The sequence below is a fragment of the Bubalus kerabau genome, chromosome 19 (assembly GCF_029407905.1).
Source record: "Bubalus kerabau isolate K-KA32 ecotype Philippines breed swamp buffalo chromosome 19, PCC_UOA_SB_1v2, whole genome shotgun sequence".
NCBI lineage: Eukaryota > Metazoa > Chordata > Mammalia > Artiodactyla > Bovidae > Bubalus > Bubalus kerabau.
Window position 1 is genome coordinate 59,572,911 of NC_073642.1, and position 5,854 is coordinate 59,578,764.

The 5,854-nt window shown below is 41.9% G+C and overlaps 1 protein-coding gene across 2 annotated transcripts in view; it reads right to left on the minus strand.

The window, feature by feature from the left end:
- Positions 1-5,854, minus strand: part of DDX24 (DEAD-box helicase 24) — a 326,942-nt gene that overhangs the window by 265,608 nt on the left and 55,480 nt on the right. The gene's annotated exons all lie outside the window — the stretch shown is intronic.

Here is a 5,854-nt window from a genome sequence, read left to right on the forward strand (position 1 = left end):
TATCTCCAGAAAAAACATTTGCTAGTATTTGTATTGGAATACAATTAAGTTGATAACTTAGGGAAAACTGACATCTAGATGAGGTTGAACATCTTATTCAATAAGGAATATTTTTGCATTTGTTTAAGTCTGAACCACCCTTATGGCAGAAAGTGAAGAGAAACTCAAAAGCCTCTTGATGAAAGTGAAAGAGTGAAAAAGTTGGCTTAAAGCTCAACATTCAGAAAATGAAAATCATGGCATCTGGTCCCATCACTTCATGGCAAATAGACGGGGAAACAGTGGAAACAGTGTCAGACTTTATTTTTCTGGGCTCCAAAATCACTGCAAATGGTGATTGCAGCCATGAAATTAAAAGACGCTTATTCCTTGGAAGGAAAGTTATGACCAACCTGGATAGCCTATTCAAAAGCAGAGATATTCCTTTGCCAACAAAGGTCAGTCTAGTCAAGGCTATGGTTTTTCCATTGGTCATGTATGGATGTGAGAGTTGGACTGTGAAGAAAGTTGAGCGATGAAGAATTGATACTTTTGAACCGTGGTGTTGGAGAAGACTCTAGAGAGACCATAGGACTGCAAGGAGATCCAACCAGTCCATTCTAAAGGAGATCAGTCCTGGGTGTTCTTTGGAAGGAATGATGCTAAAGCTGAAACTCCAGTACTTTGGCCACCTCATGCGAAGGGTTGACTCATTGGAAAAGACTCTGATGCTGGGAGGGATTGAAGGCAGGAGGAGAAGGGGACGACAGAGGATGAGATGGCTGGATGGCATCACTGACTCGATGGACGTGAGTTTGAGTGAACTCCGGGAGTTGATGATGGACAGGGAGGCCTGGCGTGCTGCAGTTCATGGGGTCGCAAAGAGTCGCACATGACTGAGTGACTGAACTATAACTATATGAACTATAATTTTGTATCTTTAAGGAATATTTTCTAATTTTCTCTATATCAATTCTGCACATTTCTTGTTTATTTCTAAGTGCTATATCTTTTTGATTTTTTTGGATTTTCTCTTCCATTATGTGTTCTTATTGGTTGTTGTTTGTGTATACGAAGGCATTGCTTTTGCGTGTTAACTCTGTATTCTGCTATCTTGCTGAAATCTTTTATTGAGTTTGTTTTACCATTGATTTGCTTAGGTTATGCAAGTACATTACATGTCATCTGCAAATAGAAAGAGTTTACAATTCTATGTCTCTGCTCCCTCTTGTCTAATTGCAGAGTCTAACACCCCCAATGTGAAATGGTAATGAATATAACGAGTAGCCTTGTCTTACTCTTGATCTTAGTGGGAATGCATTTAGTGTTTTCTTATTAAAATGCTGACTTTACACATATATATGGAATCTAGAAAAATAGTATAGGTAAACCTATTTGCAGGGCAGGAATTGAGAGACAGGCATAGAGAACAGACATGTGAGCACAGAGCTGGGGGAAGCAGAGAGTGGGATGAATTGAGAGTAGACTGACGTATATGCACTACTATGTGAAAACAGATAGCTAGTGGGAAGCTGCTAAGTAGCACAAGGAGCTCAGCTTGGTGCTCTGTGGTGACCTAGAGGTGGGATGGGGGGTGGTGGAGGTGGGAGGGAGGTTCAAGAGAAAGGGGATATATGTATGCATATGGTTGATCTGCTTGTGGCTCAGCTTGTAAAGAATCCGCCTGTAATGCGGGAGACCTGGGTTCAATCCCTGGTTTGGGAAGATCTCCTGGAGAAGGGAAAGGTTACCCACATCAATTCTGTGGTCTGGAGAATTCCATGGACCATATAGTCCATGGGGGTTGCACAACTGAGCGAATTTCACATAGTTGATTCACTTGGTTGTACAGCAGAAAATAACACAACATTGTAAAGCAATTATACTCTAATAAAAAAAGATACTGATTTAGAAAGGTATCAGATCAGATCAGATCAGTAGCTCAGTCGTGTCCGACTCTTTGCGACCCCATGAATCACAGCACGCCAGGCCTCCCTGTCCATCACCAACTCCCGGAGTTCACTCAGACTCACGTCCATCGAGTCAGTGATGCCATCCAGCCATCTCATCCTCTGTCGTCCCCTTCTCCTCCTGCCCCCAATCCCTCCCAGCATCAGAGTCTTTTCCAATGAGTCAACTCTTCGCATGAGGTGGCCAAAGTACTGGAGTTTCAGTTTAGCATCATTCCTTCCAAAGAAATCCCAGGGCTGATCTCCTTCAGAATGGACTGGTTGGATCTCCTTGCACTCCAAGGGACTCTCAAGAGTCTTCTCCAGCACCACAGTTCAAAAGCATCAATTCTTTGGCACTCAGCCTTCTTCACAGTCCAACTCTCACATCCATACATGACCACAGGAAAAACCATAGCCTTGACTAGACGGATCTTTGTTGGCAAAGGAATGTCTCTGCTTTTGAATATGCTATCTAGGTTGGTCATAACTTTCCTTCCAAGGAATAAGCGTCTTTTAATTTCATGGCTGCAGTCACCATCTGCAGTGATTTTGGAGCCCAGAAAAATAAAGTCTGACACTGTTTCCACTGTTTCCCCATCTATTTGCAATGAAGTGATGGGACCGGATGCCATGGTCTTCGTTTTCTGAATGTTGAGTTTCAAGCCAACTTTTTCACTCTCCACTTTCACTTTCATCAAGAGGCTTTTGAGTTCCTCTTCACTTTCTGCCATAAGGGTGGTGTCATCTGCATATCTGAGGTTATTGATATTTCTCCCGGCAATCTTGATTCCAGTTTGTGTTTCTTCCAGTCCAGCGTTTCTCATGATGTACTCTGCATATAAGTTAAATAAACAGGGTGACAATATACAGCCTTGACGTACTCCTTTTCCTATTTGGAACCAGTCTGTTGTTCCATGTCCAGTTCTAACTGTTGCTTCCTGACCTGCATACAAATTTCTCAAGAGGCAGATCAGGTGGTCTGGTATTCCCACGTCTGTCAGAATTTTCCACAGTTTATTGTGATCCACACAGTCAAAGGCTTTGGCATAGTCCATAAAGCAGAAATAGATGTTTTTCTGGAACTCTCTTGCTTTTTCCATGATCCAGTGGATGTTGGCAATTTGATCTCTGGTTCCTCTGCCTTTTCTAAAACCAGCTTGAACATCAGGAAGTTCACGGTTCACATATTGCTGAAGTCTGGCTTGGAGAATTTTGAGCATTACTTTGCTAGCATGTGAGATGAGTGCAATTGTGCGGTGGTTTGAGCATTCTTTGGCATTGCCTTTCTTTGGGATTGGAATGAAAACTGACCTTTTCCAGTCCTGTGGCCACTGCTGAGTTTTCCAAATTTGTTGGCATATTGAGTGCAGCACTTTCACAGCATCATCTTTCAGGATTTGAAATAGCTCAACTGGAATTCTATCACCTCCACTAGCTTTGTTCGTAGTGATGCTTTCTAAGGCCCACTTGACTTCACATTCCAGGATGTCTGGCTCTAGGTCAGTGATCACACCATCGTGATTATCTGGGTCGTGAAGATCTTTTTTGTACAGTTCTTCTGTGTATTCTTGCCATCTCTTCTTAATATCTTCCATACCATTTCTGTCCTTTATTGAGCCCATCTTTGCATGAAATGTTCCTTTGGCATCTTTGATTTTCTTGAAGAGATCTCTAGTCTTTTCCATTCTGTTGTTTTCCTCTATTTCTTTGCATTGATCGCTGAAGAAGGCTTTCTTATCTCTTCTTGCTATTCTTTGGAACTCTGCATTCAGATGTTTATATCTTTCCTTTTCTCCTTTGCTTTTCACTTCTTTCTTTTCACAGCTATTTGTAAGGCCTCCCCAGACAGCCATTTTGCTTTTTTGCATTTCTTTTCCATGGGGATGGTCTTGATCCCTGTCTCCTGTACAATGTCATGAACCTCATTCCATAGTTCATCAGGCACTCTATCTATCAGATCTAGGCCCTTAAATCTATTTCTCATTTCCACTGTATAATCATATGGGATTTGATTTAGGTCATACCTGTATGGTCTAGTGGTTTTCCCTACTTTTTTCAATTTAAGTCTGAATTTGGCAATAAGGAGTATACAAATATGTATATTTAAAGAAAGGGAAAGTCACTCAGTCATGTCCAACTCTTTGTGACCCCATGAACTGTAGCCTGCCATGCTCCTCTGTCCGTGGAATTTTCCAGGCAAGAATACTGGAGTGGGTACCAGTCCCCTTTCCAGGGGGTCTTTCCAACCCAGGGAACAAACCCAGTGTCTCCTGTATTGCAGGCAGATTCTTTACCTTCCGAGTCACCAAAGTATCCCTCAATTCCTTTCTCTCAAGACATATGCTGTTGTTCAGTCGCTCAGTCGTGTCCGACTCTTTGCGATCCCAGAGACTGCAGCACACCAGGCTTCCCTGTCCTTCACCATATCCTGGAGTTTGCTCAAACTCATGTCCATTGACTTGGTGATGCCATCCAACCATCTCGTCATCCTCTGTCATCCCCGCTCCTCCTGCCTTCAATCTTTCCCAGCAACCTGTATCTATCATCTAATTATCTATGTATCATCTATTATCTATCTACCTGTTTATCTATCATCTATATAATCTATTTATGTATCTATCCATTTGATTCTCCTTTATCTCATTTGCTGTTTTCTGCCCTGAACTGTGAGAGTAAGGTCTCTTCCTCTTGCAATCTTTCTCTAGTGACCTCTACTGACAAAGCTTAAGATGATGCCCAGGGCTGAATAAAAGCTCCAGACCCTAATCTAAAAGGTCCAGACCAGTTTTTGCAGAGCTGCAATGAAGGGAGAATTTGGAGTTGAAAAGCAGTAAATCGATAACTTTTTGTTTTAAACAGTTAGTTATACTTTAAGTTCAGTTCAGTTCAGTCGCTCAGTCGTGTCCGACTCTTTGCAACCCCATGAATTGCAGCACGCCAGGCCTCCCTGTCCATCACCAACTCCCAGAGTTCACTCAGACTCATGTCCATCGAGTCAGTGATGCCATCCAGCCATCTCATCCTCTGTCGTCCCCTTCTCCTCCTGCCCCCAATCCCTCCCAGCATCAGAGTCTTTTCCAATGAGTCAACTCTTCGCATGAGGTGGCCAAAGTACTGGAGTTTCAGTTTAGCATCATTCCTTCCAAAGAAATCCCAGGGCTGATCTCCTTCAGAATGGACTGGTTGGATCTCCTTGCAGTCCAAGGGACTCTCAAGAGTCTTCTCCAACACCACAGTTCAAAAGCATCAATTCTTCGGCGCTCAGCCTTCTTCACAGTCCAACTCTCACATCCATACATGACCACAGGAAAAACCATAGCCTTGACTAGAAGGACCTTTGTTGGCAAAGGAATGTCTCTGCTTTTGAATATGCTATCTAGGTTGGTCATAACTTTCCTTCCAAGGAGTAAGCGTCTTTTAGTTTCATGGCTGCAGTCACCATCTGCAGTGATACTTTAAATGTGTTTAAACATATTTTTTTCTTTGTCCACATGTGTACCCTTTCCAGTGCTCTTCATTCTTTTGTGTCCGTCCTACTTTCCATCTAGAAGCATCTTATTTCTCTGTAAAGAACTACTTAAAATTTTTTAGTAAAGGTGGTAAGCTTCCTCAGCTCTTATTTCTCTGAAAAATCCCTTTATTTTGTCTTCAATTTTGAAGGATTTTTTTGTTTTTTGTTTTTGCTTTCTGAATGATATGACATTCCGCACCCCCCAACCCCCAGCACTTTAAATACATCTTTCTGTTGTGTTTTGACTTGGATGATTCCTTCTTTTTTAAAGTTTTTACTTAGAAATAATTTCAAACTGACAAAAGTTTACAAAAATAGTAATGTTTCCATAGACCTTTCACGGTGCTTCCACATATCACATACCCGTAGGACAAAGATCAAAACCAGAAAATTGCATCAGAACAGTATTATA